The following is a 15,554-nucleotide window of genomic DNA, read 5'->3' as shown; positions in this document are numbered from 1 at the left end:
CTGATGTACCTCTGAGCTGATCAAACAAATCCTCGATCCGTGGTAAAGGATATTTATTTCTGACGGTCACTACATTCAGCTGTCTGTAGTCAATACATAACCTCATGGTGTCGTCCTTTTTCTTGACAAATAATACCGGAGAACCCCATGGAGAAACACTAGGGCGAATGAATCCCCTGTCTAAAAGCTCCTGGAGTTGAACCTTCAGCTCGTTCAACTCTTTTGGTGACATACGATAAGGAGCTTTCGATGTCGGTGCGATCCCCGGAATTAGCTCAATAGCGAACTCCACTTGCCTTTTGGGAGGCAAACCTGGCAGCTCCTCTGGAAACACATCTGGGTACTCCCGTACAACAGGAACGTCGGAGAGCTGCGAACTACTGCTGTCCTCAGTACTGATCAAAGATAACAGAAAACCCTGACAGCCATGTGACAGCAGCTTCTGAGCCTGAATCGCCGAAATGATCGATATGCCGTCATCTCTCTGATGTCAGTGAAATCCCACGAGGGTTGGTTCGGAGGCCGGAAGGTGACCACCCTCGTCTGGCAATCAACGGTAGCATGATATACTGATAGCCAATCCATGCCAAGTATGATATCAAACTCGACCATCTCCAATACTAGTAGATCTACCGTAAGTATCATGTTGCCAAAGTCTAACGGGCAACCTCTGACCTCCTGGGTGACGTCTAAAGTATCACCGGACGGTAGGGAGACGGTCAATCGCTGCAGTCTAACAGTAGGTAATCTACCAATCTCCCGCATAAAGGTACGAGATATAAAAGAATGCGAACTACCGGTATCAATCAATATATCAGCGGAAAATGCATAAATGGAAATCATACCGCGGAAAACGGATCCGTCGGCTCGCTGCGCATCCTCCCTGGTAATCGCATGAACACGTCCAGTCTCTGGCAGAGGAGGAGGTGGTAACGCTGCCAGCGGCTGCTACGGCTGGGCAGAAGCCTGCCACTGAGGCGGTGCTGGATAATGTGCCAGAGAAGACTGAGAGGACGGTGACTGATACTGTGCAGCTGGCTGGGACTGAGTTTGGTACTGGCCTAAAGGCTGAGGCTGCATCTGATACTGCCCCTGCGTCAGATAATAAGGTTCCGGAATGGAAGCACTGGAGTACTCCTGTCCAAGCATGCCAAATGCTGCTGCTGCAGGTGAAACTGTCCCCTGCTGACGATGTGAAGACTGGGCTTTCTGCCCTCCTCGATATGCCCCTGATTGACTAGACTGTCCCCTCTGACCTGACCCTCCTGAAATCGTGTGCTGAGCCTTCAGCTGACAATCTCAGCTCTGGTGCCCAGGCAGTTTGCAATAAAAGCAAACTGGCTGTCCCAGAGAGCAAGCTGGGGTGAGATGATCTCTGAACCCACATCGAAAACAGTGAGTATCGCTGGCGGGTTGTTTCCGGCTCTGCTGGGAAGATCGGAAATGTCCTGAAGAAGACTGCCCTGATTTCTGAGGTTTACGTGATACCCCAGATGTACCCTGATCTGATCGACTACGCCTGCTCTGCTGTGGTGTAGCCTGAGGCTGCTGGATCTGTCCAGATGTCTGACTCGGCTGCTTCCTTTTCCTATCCGGAAAAACTCTATGCTGAGCTGACTCAATAATGAGGGCTCTGTCCAATATCTCCGCATAAGATGTGATACCAAGACCGACAAGTCTTATTTGCAAATGTCCATCCAGCCCCTGAATGAACTGCTGCATACGTGAACTGTCCTCAGCAACTAGCTCTGGACAAAATCTGGCCAATCTGTCAAACTCTGCATTATACTCAGTCACTGTCCGATTGTTCTGTCGCAGACTCAGGAAATCCTGCCGGCGAGCCATTTGATAAGATCGTGGAAAGAAACGGCTCTCAAAAGCCTCTCTGAATCTGGCCCAAGTGATGTTCTGCTCACCAATGATGGAACGCTGGGTAAGCCACCAAGTGTCGGCCGTGTCCCGTAAGTGAAAAGAAGCCAGCTCTGCTTTCTCCCACTTGGAGCAAGCTATATAGAAGAAGGTCCGCTCCATAGTCTCAATCCAAGACAAGGCCACACTCGGATCTCGGTCTCCTCAGAAGAGTGTGAATCGACTCTTCATCGACTCTGCCAACACTGGAATCCTGGCTCGTGTCGCGACAAAGTCAGTGAGGTGTGTCGGAACAGCTGTCGGAACTGGCGGAACCACTGGAGCTGGTGCTATAGGTGGTACTGCTGCATAACCTGGAGGAGGTACTCCCGGTGCTGCTGGGTAAATTGGAGCATATGCCGTCGGTGGCACTGTAGGGTGAACATAGGTGGTCGCGGCTGGATGTACGGTAGGCAATGGTACCGGATGTGGAGTAGCCGGTATCCCTAGTGCAGGTGCTGCGGGGTACACTGTATGTACTGGGGGCACAGGTGCTGCTGGTGCCGGATACACGGTGGGTCCAGGTGGCGGTGGTGCCGGGTACACCGTAGGCTGCACTGGAGCAGGTGTCGGGTATGCCAATGGTACCCCTGGTGGTACCGGAAATACAGTAGAAGTAGATACTGTCGGTGCAGCTGAGGTAGGTAACTCTAAGGAAGCCATCGGGGTCTGAGAGCCCGACGCGCCCTCAGCATGCTGAGTCTGTCCCTGGCTGACAGGCTCATCAACAGAAGGCATCTCTGGTGTATCCAGAGATCCTGCGGTCCTCGTACGTGGTTGTCCAGCACCACGTCTCGCAGCAATACATGTAGATCGCCTCATATCTGTTAAATTATAATACAGATATTACTACATGTGTCAACAATTACTAAAATAATTTCATACCTAATTGCTGTCTGGAGATGTTCCATCGCTGTCCAGTCCCCAAATTGACCTCGGAATTCTATACAAGAAAATCATCGGAAATCCATAATAAAATCCGAAACGAAAGTCCAAAACATATACGTAATGGAAAATCCGTACAACCAAAAATAACTACCCAGTTTGACTCGCAAACTTGGGCTAGCACAATATATCCAGAATACTAAAAGCAGATATCACACCCTGCTCTGATACCAATAAATTGGTATAAGATAAATCTCGAAAAATTAAACACACGGAAACCAAACAAGTATCGCCAAACTTTGGGGCTCTGATACCATATCAATAGGTATCAGGTTATCCCAATCATCCAAAATACGAAAACAACGATCGTAAAACTTAAGCTCTGATACCACTAAATTGTCACGCCCCAGAGGAGTCCCTGTCCGAGAAAATTTCGGCAGCATCTCCCCTGTACAGTGGACAATCTGAAACTTTTTTACATCCTCATATACCTTAGCCACAGGCGGCTGGAATAATAAAAATAATAAAATACAACCATACATACATCCACGCAGTTTATATATAAGTACACAGATCAGTAATATCATGACTCGAAAACAACCCTACTCCACTACACTCGTAAAGCTCAAAACCGACAATAAAACCAACTTACCTCTTCTGCCATCTAAGCAGACATGTAGTAAAAGCAAATCCAAAACCAAATCCATCGACATCACAAAATCCATACAATGTCCAAGTATCATCAAACAAGAACAGAATCTAAAACAAATTTAGCATAGTCCATGTAAGAAAAACCAAAAGTCCAATAATATCCTCGAGGTCTGCAGGGGACTAGCAACTGGAACTCTCTCCTGACAGCATCAACCTGAAAAAAAATAACCACAATGGAGGCGGGGTGAGTCCAAAACTCAGCAGGTACAACTGATATACAAAGTAAGGAAATAACACCTAGCACTAATCATGCGTACAGTCTCCTGATGTAATTAAAAGTAAATGCAAACTGAAGTAAACAGGAGAATACTGTACTAACCAGGACCTGGGCATAAAGACAAGCAGTCCGAGAGATATGGAAATCCTGTATGCATGTCAAACATAGGTATCCAAACAATATGCAGCATATAAATGCAGCAAACACAAACACAAGCAATAAATGCATCATGCATATGATGCCAATGATGCGCCCTGGTCACCCCTGACGCCAGTCGATCATCTCACACAATAGAGAGGCCGAGTGGGTAGGGGTGTGACAACCGTACACTCTGTTGTCACTACTCCTGATGAGTGACCGAGTGGACGGGATGCTGTCAGAGTACACCTATCTCCTACCCCAAATCATAAATGGGGGAGCGCAATGCTCTCATCTCCCGGTACACGATGACGGGGAGGAATCCCTGCCGGATAACACGTTGTGTCACACTACCCATAAGCGGACCAACGGTGCCTAACAGAGTCCGTGCTGCAACACACTCTGGCTGAATCGACCACTAACCCATGAGTGGTGGTGTGTGCAGATCCATGTAACTGGCGATGTGCTCACAATAATGGAGCGCACTATCGCACAGCATGCAATCATGCAAATGGTGCATGACACTAACAACAAAATATCCTGACCTAATCCATAGATATATAAAAGTGTATCATAGTTCAACGAATCAACTCAAATCAAAGGTACACAAAAGGTATAAAAACCTAGGTTCTGAACATGGTGAAGCATGGTATATCACTACCCCTATAAGCATGTATCAACAGGTAAGGAATACATGAGATGCAAAACAAACAATCAATCAATCATGTAACAATTATCGGGTAGTGATTAACCGGAATAAATAAGAAACATAATTAATGCAACTTGTTATATTCACTACTATGTATATCAAATGACATAAGTCAAAAGTACCCGCCTCCAAATAGAATAGTCCAAACCGGTAGTCGAGATACTCGTCTCGCGTCAAGGTCCTGTGATAAATCCTACAATTTAGCTTAGTATAAACAAATAGCTAAATAAATTCCTAATCCATCGACCATCTAGGGTTAGTTTCATTAACCCTAATTACACCATCAATCAAAATCAACCAACATATTTGATTGTATTCATTAAGCCTTACCTCTGGATCAAACAAAAAAAGAAGATCACAGCGGTTAGCTCTCTCTCCAGCAATGTCTGCAAAGGAAGTCACCATATAAGGTCTACACAGGATTTAATATAATTAACCCTATGCTTACATAACAAAAGTAATACCAATAGCTCAAACCATCGAAATCATCAAATTCATCTTCCCAAACTCACCTCAACAGATTCCTAATTCTTCAGCCGAGACCTCCACATCATAGACTCAAATCAAATCTTACCCAAAGATGAAATGGTTAATGGTGGCTACCTTGGGTAGAGCTAGGCACAACCCGGGAAGTCTTTGGCAGATCTAGGGTACGACACAGTGGTGGCAGCCGGCCCTAGGGCTCGGCTGGATCGGCGTCGGTGAAGGGAAGAAGGTCTCGCCTAGGGCACGCGGCTGGAGGCCAGGACACCGGTGGAAGTCGGCTGAAGGGCGGAAGAAGGCCGGCGGCAGCACTATGTCGGTGGCGGCGAAGCAATCTAGGCGGCGACACAACCCAATTAGGGCACGACGTCGCTGTGGTGGCGGCAGAGGAGAGGAGAAGAAACGTCGGCACGACTTTGGTGCACTCGGGGAAGAAGGAAATGAAGAGGAGTAGCGACGCCGGAGGAAATAAACCGAAGACGCTCGTGCGGTTAGGGCAGGGGGAAGGAGTCGCGCGAGAGAGAAAGGAAACAGTGAGAAGAATTCGACGAAAACAAAAGAAAAAGAAAAGGAAAAGAATATAAATAAATTCAACTTTTCCTCGTTAAAACGGGGTAACCTAAACAAGCTTTTCCGAAACCTCGTTTTATCCCCGTAAACTCATCCATACGAGCTCCGAAAAATTTCAGAAAAGTTTCCAAAAATTCCGGAAAAATCCCTTATTAATATTCACATATTTTTCGGTATTTTACACTTCCAATAGATTAGACGAATTATTTTCTGAATTTGAACTTCATGAGCAGACTAATACACAGCCACCCGAGAAAGGTATAGCTTTGCTTGCAGGTACCAGTAGAACACGCAAACCAAGATCACGACGAAGAATCGAGCCAGAGTCGGAACCAGAACCAGACTCAGACGATGAAGACGACGAACTAATAACCGAACTTGTGAACTTGGTAAAGAAGCTCTACAAGAAAAAGAAGGGCTTCAACAAGAAAGATCTAAAGAAGGTTGTCCAAACAAAGGAGGGTTAACCGAGCTCAAAAGTCAAGTTTGAGGTGACCTGCTACGGATGCAACCTGAAGGGGCATATCAAGGTCAACTGCCCCAGTCAGAAGGATGCAAAGAAGCAAAGAAAGAAGAAGGTACTAAAAGCAACCTTTGAAGAATCTTTAGAAGAGGATACCGACGACGAGCTCGAACAGACGAACCTTCTTGCCCTGATGGCCCGAGACCAGATCGGTGTGTCCGAGAGTGAGTCGGAAGCAGAATCGGAAAGAAGCCACGGATTTGTATTCGTTTCAGAAGGGCTCGATCCCTCTGTAAGTATCCCTCGACTTAACAACCTAGTTAATTATTTGTTACGAAAATTAGCTAAGTCTAATCTTAGAATTAAGTCACTTCTAAAGGAAGTAGCTGTCCTTAAAGAAGTGACTAACTCCGAATCTTTGACTGAACCAGTTCAGATTGGAAACTCGACTCAAGTCCAAAACCTTGAGGAAGAGAATTCTAGCCTGAAAACTCGGGTCAAGGATATGGAGAAAATATTAGAACGATTCTCTTTGGGTTCCAAGAACCTTGACCTACTTCTTGGAACACAAAGGGCAATTTACAATAGAACTGGACTAGGATTCAAATCGAAAAAGAAATATAAATTATATTTATCACTTATACAAAGAACAAATAGAAAAATGGTCCAAGAATGGGTCCCCAAGTCCAACCTGATCAATCAAGTTGGACTTGGACAATATTGGGTCCCTAAGGATCAAATACATTACCTCGATAAACCATATCGAGGTTATAATCCAGGGGGAGCTAAAAGAAAAATAATAAAAATAAAACTAGATTCAAATTAAATTAAGAATAAAATTAAATTAAGAATAAAATTAAATTCAAATTAAATTAAGAATAAAATTAAATTCAAATTAAATTAAATTCAAATTAAATTAAATTAAAATTAAATTCAAATAAAATCAAACTAAATGCAAACTAAATCAAAATCCAAAGGAAGGCTCCAGATAGCTGACACCTCCGAAATTAATCCACCCGATAAGGGTAAACAAGAGTAGATTACCCGATCGAGTAATTAAGGTTAGATTAAAATGGGCTAAGTTTAACTTGACCCACGGTACTGGTGAAGTATTGGATGATAGTACGTTGGGGTAACTTAGTCATCGCATGTCTAGGAAGATATGGCTTCGACCTGGTACATTTGGCTAAGTGGAACTGACCGAAGCTACCCTTTATGGATCCTAACCAGTTAGACCAAGGTTTTGTACTAAGTTCAATGGGTAGGACTATTTGGAAAACCTCGAAAGCATGGTTACTTTAATGATGTCCTTGTGACTCACCATAGCACAGAAATTTATCCAAAGAATGCTTACTTGTTGAACCCAAAGCTAAATTTAAATCTAACACAAAGTTAAACTAAACCCTAAAATTGAACCATAATTCATCTCACAACAATTATAGGATTCCCTGATTGAAAATTTAGATCAGGTGAGATGACTAAGGAATTAAAATTAATTCAAAATTAAATTCGTAATTAAAATTAATTCAAAATTAAATTCGTAATTAAAAATTAAACTCGTAATTAAAATTAATTCAAAATTAAATTCGTAATTAAAAATTAAATTCGTAATTAAAATTAATTCAAAATTAAATTCGTAATTAAAATTAAATTCATAATTAAATTCGTAATTAAAATTAATTCAAAATTTAATTAACTTAAACTTATTTTTCAAAACTAAATTTAATTAACTTAAACTTAGTTTTTTAATTAACTTAAACTTATTTTTCAAAACTTAATTTAATTAACTTAAACTATTTTTTTTCAAAAATTAATTAACTTAAATTATTTTTCAAAAGTTAATTAACTTAAATTATTTCTTCAAAATTAATTAACTTAAATTATTTTTAAATTAATTAACTTAAATTATTTTTTCAAAATTAATTAACTTAAATTATTTCTTCAAAATTAATTAACTTAAATTATTTCTTCAAAATTAATTAACTTAAATTATTTTTAGATTAATTAACTAAAATTATTTATTCAATTTAATTAGCTTATATTATTTTTCAAAATTTAATTAACTTAAACCTATTTTTCAAAACTTAATTAACTTAAAATTATTTTTTCAATTTAATTAACTTAAATTATTTTTCAAAATTTAATTAACTTAAACTTATTTTTCAAAACGTAATTAACTTAAAATTAATTAACTTAAATTATTTTTTCAAAATTAATTAACTTAAATTATTTTCTCAAATTAATTAACTTAAATTATTTTTCAAATTAATTAACTTAAATTAACTTCATAAATTAATTAACCTAAAATTCCCCTTTCAAAATTTAAATTTTCTTAACATAACGTTTAAAAAATTATTGAAAAAAAATTTTAACAGTAATAAACACGTGGCGCCTCTCAGAAGGCGCCTCCCACACAAGGGAGGCGCCCTAAACAGAGGCGGGAAAAATCCCGCCGACCTAGCACAAGGTGCCTCGGCTTACCCACGAGGAGCCTCCAACCGATCCTTCAAGGCGCCTTAAACTCGACTTAAGGCGCCTTCAATGCAAAATATGATCACGAACAAAAGGTTCTCTGCTCGTTTTCTCCCGAAGACAAGCACACGATTCTCGTGCGAAATCCTCCCCTAAGGCGCCTTCAACCCTTTGCAACTCCCTCACCCCCTCTATAATGCCTCCTAGGTATGTAGGTAGGGATTATTTTGCCCAATTTTGTCTCCCCGCAGTCCAGATGATAGACTACTATCATCTAGATAAACTGGTTAACTGCACCACTACAGTGAATCAAGACTTGTGTGCTCAGTTCTATCACAACCTTGAAAAGATGGATGATAGCACCTATTCCACCAGAGTTGGTGGCACTGACCTTCAGTTTACTCCCTCCCTGCTTCGCACTAGCTTAGAGCTTAGGGAGTCTCAGTGTACATTTTTATGTTACCCGAGTAGGGAGCTACCTTTCGGTGATCCCTATTCCCACATTACCTTAGATGACATCTACATGCATTTTTTTGGGGAGGAGAGACCCTTTGGCCTGATTGAGTTCAGGTCTACTCTTCTTCGAGTTCAGGACTATGTTATGTACAGAGTCTTGACAGCATGCATCCTACCCATCACATCTTGAGACGTCTCGAAGATGCGATCATCCCACTCATTCTTTTTGTACGCTCTTAGCCAGCGCCTAGATATAGACATTGCACTGCATATGTTTCATAACATTATTCAGGCATCTAGTACAGTCACGACTGGAGTGATCCATATGCCCTACTGCCATATCCTGACCCAGATTTTCTCCTCCTCTAGGATAGACACTACCAGAGGGACACTCATACCGCTTACTATATATGATGAGTTAGGTCAGCGTAGTCTTAGATTAGCGGGTGCAGAGGTCACTGCCAAGGGGATTCTGGCCTAGAAGGGTCGACCACCGCCAGTCGCTGCTCCTGGTGCTCCAGAGGCCGAGGACGTACCAGGTGAGGGTGAGGAGTGGCCCGACTTCCTGGAAGAGGAGTTTCTCGCAGATCCTTCTACCTCTGCCAGACCCTCCACCTCAGCCGGGCGTTCGACTTCGGCTCTTCCTTCCGTCGAGGACAGACTTACTCGGCTCGAGATCCAGTCCATTCAGACGCGACGGGCTGTGCTAGATAGCCATCGCTTCCTCCGATCTCTCGGATCCGAGATAGCTGCAGGGTTCACGTCTCTCCAAGGTGAGATACGGCGCCAGGGACAGCCTCAGCCGGCACCCGAGCAGCCTCTTGCACCACGTCCAGTTGATGACCCTCCAGCTGATGATCCTGCTCTTGATGATCCTGCCTTTTGAGACTATCACTTGATGTATCTTGGACAGACACCTATTTGTCTTCTCAGATTGTATTAGTATTTGGTTGACTTCTACTTACTCATGTTTATTAGTTTTTAGTTGTTTACTGAAATAGGTATGTGCTGGGTACAATAGTTTCTGATTTTCAAATAAGCTTCGTACAGTTTCAAAATCATCGTATGTTCTAAATTCTAGGAAATTATTGTTTTTAAAATTCCAATTTTACTAGACTTTCAAAAAATATGGAATTAACTTAGGCTCTATCCTAGAAATCTTGCTCCCCTAGAATTCAGCCAGAGCATCTTACAAACACCTAGGCTTACCTTGCTTGTGTTTGAAAAACATAGAACGGCGTGAGATGCATAGGGTATAGCCTGGACTCAAGAATGCTTATATCTGTGCATCAATATGAGTCTGGGCGTTAAACACCTAGTCAACAGTAATCAAGTCAAGTCTTCCAGCACTAGTCAAATCTAACTGGATCTAGTGACTTAACTTGACTAACCAAGTGAAAGCTATTGCCCTCTAGGTAATCAGCTAGTAGCTAACTGGTTAGACATATGGCCGCGAACCCAAGTGCTTGATTTTTAAACCTTTTCTTTTAGGCATGAGCATTAGGGCTCTGATACCTTACTTAAAGCGGAATTAACTAATTAACAATCAATCTAACTCAACTCATGCTTGGATATTAAGGATTAAAACTCCTCCCTTGCCCTCAAAAGCTTTAAATTAATTATTTGACTAAAAGAAAAATTCTTTCAAATTGAAACTTTAAGCTAAGTTTTCAAAACCTTAAACTTTCGAATCATTTTTGTGTACTTTTTTTGAAAATTCTGGCTAAGTATTTTTAGTCTAAGCTTTCAAAATTCTGGCCATTTTAAAAAAGCCAAAGTATTTTGAAAATTTAACAAAGTACTTTTCAAAGTCAACTTTTTAGCTTTTTGAAAGAAAAATTGCTCTTAAACCTTGGTTTCACTTAGCTAAAGAATATTATACAAAACCAAGTGTTACCAAAATATCTTGTCCCTTATTAAAAGCCTAATGTTTCAAAATCCTAACTAAATTGCTTAAAACTAAAATTGTTTTTGCTATACTACAAAAGAAAACTCTTTCTCCAGCAAAATTTAATTTTTTTTTGAAAACTAAACTTCGAGCTCAAACTGTTTTAACTTAGTGGATTTGATTTACAAGAAATGTTGCTTTTAAAAAGTTCAGATTTTTTTCTCTTTCCTAAAAATCTTAACAAAGACTTAAGACTTTGTTCAAACGTGCCTATTTTTTGATGAATGACAAAGGGGGAGAGTAGACAAATTCAAAAGAAAGGTTAAATAAAAAATCTTTTTTAGTAGGCAAATTCAAAAGAAAGGTTAAATAAAAAATCTTTTTTTAAGAATGCCTTTATTAAGGGGGAGCCTGACGAAGTTTAAGTGTTTAGCTTAACCATGCGTGCATTTAAAATCTATTAAACTTGCTTACTTAAACTTTATGTATCTATTTTACTTAGCTTTGAATTTCAGTTGCCATAATCAAAAAGTGGGAGATTGTTGGTGCGGGAAGCATCCGACGATCGACCGTTGTTTTGATAATGGCAAAGGAATTCAAAGTTAAGTTGTTTTATGATCTAATGCACTTAATTGAGTGTTTCAGGAAAGTCTTAGTTGTGGTTAGGCAGGTGGAAAACCCTAGGGGGTGGTAACCCTAGGTCATAGGGGGTGGTAACCCTATGCGGAAAGTCTTGGCGGGTCGAGAGCTTCAAGCAAAAGTCCTGGGGGGAGGGGGGGTAACCCTAGGTGGAAAGTCCTGGTGTCGCCAACCAGGTGAAAGACTGGACTAGCCGGGAAGCGGAAGTCCAGCAGAAAGTCTGGAAGCTTCGAAAGCTGAGCAAAAGCCCAGTCGATCTGGAGGATCACACTGGCACCAGGTAAATCTCCTGAGTGGAGTAGGTGAGGACGCATTCCCCGTAGAGGGAACAGTAGGCGTCGGGTCGACCTAGGGTTTCCGGTTGAAAATCCAAAGTCAGACCCGGACAGTCCGACGACTGTCAAGTTTATCTATCATATTATTTCTGTGCTAACTTTGTTTTGCAGGGTTTGTGTTTGAGACTAACACAATTTGCAGGAACAAAGGAGCAACTCAGACCTCGAATGAACAGTGTCCGAGGCGCCTCCATGGGGCTTGAAGGTGCCTCAGGTGCTAGCCGAAGCCAGCTGTCCAGAAACGCTGGAGGCGCCCTATATGGACTTGAAGGCGCCTTGGAGCTGGGGTTCAAGGCGCCTTGGACTGGCCTTTAAGGCGCCTTGAGGAAGATAAGCGCAGAAGGAGTCTGTGCTGATCTACGCAGCTGAATCGGCTCGTTGGAGGCGCCTCGGACAGCCTTGGAGGCGCCTCCAGCACTGTTTATAAGGGGACCTCAAACAGTAGCTCAGAACAACTTCTTCCAAGCGATCTTTGTGCTACAAGCTGCTTACGAGACGATCTCGAAGTGCTGCAATGAGATCCCGATGACCCGGAGCTTCAGCTTTCAGTATTTTGTTGTCAGTATAAAGTTTGTTTACTGCTTTTACAGTGTACTTAGTTTGTAATAACAACTTTTGAGCTTATATTTGTTTCCCACTGAAAGCGATCAATGGTCGCGGGCCTTGGAGTAGGAGTCGCCACAGGCTCCGAACCAAGTAACCAACTTGTGTTAGTGTGCACACTTTTACTTTTCCGCTGCGTTTATTTACTCGATTGTTTTACGATTCCGAAACGAACGAAATAGCCAAGAGCGCTATTCACCCCCCTCTAGCGCTTTTGATTCAACAGGCTTCAGCTCTATGCGTCTACCACTGTTCACCAGTGACGACTTTCAGTATTAGAAGAGGAGAATGAAAGTATACCTCAAGACGGATATCGACCAGTGGTTCTCGATTCGACGCGGGTACCAGGCACCGATTGATAAAGCTACCAAAACACCTGTGGATCTAAAGAATTGGAACCTAGACATGAGAAGGAAAGCTTAGATCGACTCCAAAGCACTAAACACCCTCCAGTGCAAACTGACCAAGGAGGAACTCAACCGGGTTGGTGCATTTAAAAATGCAAAGGAGCTCTTGGACAAGCTAATCGAACTACATGAGGGCACCAGTGATGCAAAGGTAACAAAAAGAGACCTCCTACTAAATTCATTATTCAACATTAAAATGCATGATGGAGAAACGACAATACAACTCTACGTGAGGATCAAAGACATCCTCAACGGACTGTACCTTATAAGGTATGCTCTAAACGCATTTCCTCGAAATGCACTGAGGACATCCATCGTGGATGGCTATAAGGTTTTGAGGAATTTATCCAGTTAAAGTTAGATGAACTTTTTTATGAATTGGAGCTACACGAATAGACTAATGCCAAACTTGAGAAAGATGTTGCTTTTATTACAGGAACATCAAAAGAAAAAGCCAGAACCAAACCGGAACCTGAAGTTGAGTCTGACCAAGACTCAGACGATGAAGAATACCTGTTGAACCTAGTAAGAAAGATGTTCACCAAGAGAAAGAAGAACTTCACTAAAAGGGACCTGCAGAAGATCAACTCCGGCAACAAGAAGACAAATGCCACGTGTCTTGGATGCAACAAAGGGGCATTACAAGAATGATTGCCCAAATATAAAGAAAAAGAAATCCCTCAAAGCAATGTTGGATGAATCATCCGTGGATGAATCGGACAGCGGTGAACCAAAAAACACCAACTATCTCATGCTAATGGCATATGGACCAGGATCGAAAAGTGAATTAGAAGACGGGTCCGAACCCAAATCGAACCTTGAGTATGTGCTCATTTTTTAAGGTTCCGATGAGGTACAATTTAATTTAAGCAAGAATTTTTTTTAGATAATTGCATGTCTACATAAGAGATTAATCTTGTTTGAAAATCAAGTAAATGAAGTAAATTTAGAAAATAAAACACTTAACAAACAATTAAAAATAATCTTAACGACCGAGCTGATTCAAGCTAAAACTCCAACTCAAGTTGTAACACTTGAAAATGAGAATTTCAGTTTGAAAGGAGAAGTAGTTGAACTAAACCAATTACTAGAAAAATTTACAACTCGATTCAAGTACCTTGATATGATACTTATATCACAAAGAGTTGTGTACAACAAATCCAGACTCAGATACGAGTCTAGCTCAACTAATAAAACATTTATATCTCTAATCACTCAAAATAAAAATCAAACTAAGGCCTGGGTTCCGAAAGCTTGCTTAACCACACAAGTAGGACTTAACCTATACTATGTACCAAAAAATAACATTCATTACATAAAGCAAAATAAATCAAATAACTCACCCTCAATTTTGAAAATTAAAACTTTAAACTAAAAGAATAAAATCAAATCTAATAAACCTAAATTAAATAAAAAAAACATCAAACCAAACTATAACCAAGTCTATCATAACTATAAAACAAATCAACACAAACCCAAAATCTAAAACTTAAGTCCAATAATTCAAGGGGAGACTCCAAACTAGTTGGCACCTCCAAAATCAATAAACCTACTCGGGTGGATAATTAAGACTAGTTTAAAAAGGGATAAAAGTTTAACTTGACCAACGGTACTGGTGAAGTTTTGGATAATAGTAAGTTAGGGAAACTCTGTTTATGCATGTCTAGGAAGATATGGGTTCGACCTAGGAAGATATGGGTTCGACCTAGTGCATTTGACTTAGTGAAACTAACTGAAGCTACCCCTTACGAATCCTAACTAGTTAGACCAAAGTTTTGTATTAAGTTCAATGGATAGGACTGTTTGAAAATTTTCAAAGGTATAGTTACTCTAATGATGTCTAGATGATTCACCATAACTCAGAAGTTTATCCAAAGAATACATATTTGTTGAACCCAAAGCTAAACTTGAATCTAACATAAAGTTAAACTCAACCCTAAAATTCAATCTAATTCATCTCACAAAATTATAAGATACCTTGATTGAAAACATAGATCGGGTGAGATGACTAAGGATTAAAATAAAATAAAATAAAATAAAAATTTAAATTAAAATTCAAAATTAAAATTAAAATTAAATTAAATTAAAAATCCAAATCTAAATTCAAAATCAAAATTAAATTAAATTTAAATTTAAATTCAAAATTAAACTTAAATTAAGAATTAACTTAAATAATTTAACAACTCAATTCTTGTTAACTTAAATTAAGTTTCTAAATTGAACCCAAATTAACGATTCCTACCTTTCATAGGAAACTAAGTGGATATTGAATAGTGGTTGTTCCAGACACATAAATGGAGATCACACCAAGTTCACTCAATTAACATACAAAAGTTTAGGAATAGTTGCCTTTGAAAACAATGACAAACTTAAGGTAATTAGGATAGATAATATCGAACTCAAAATTGACTTTATTATTAAAAAGATATTACTTGTTGATAATTTTAAATACAATCTACTTAGCATTATTCAATTCTGTGATTCTAAGTATAAGGTTAGGTTCCTATCTTCTGAATGCTTAATTAAGCACATAGATAACCCTAACATAAATCTAAAAGGGTTTAGAAAGGACAACGTCTATACAATTAACCTAACTAATTCTTCACTTAAGTGTCACTTGACACAAAAGGAAGAAACCTAGTTATGGCATAGAAGAATGTCTCACACGAA

Source organism: Zingiber officinale, chromosome 4A (assembly GCF_018446385.1).
Source record: "Zingiber officinale cultivar Zhangliang chromosome 4A, Zo_v1.1, whole genome shotgun sequence".
NCBI classification, from domain to species: Eukaryota; Viridiplantae; Streptophyta; class Magnoliopsida; order Zingiberales; family Zingiberaceae; genus Zingiber; species Zingiber officinale.
The sequence above is the reverse complement of the archived record's forward strand: the minus strand, read 5'-3'. Positions refer to the sequence as shown.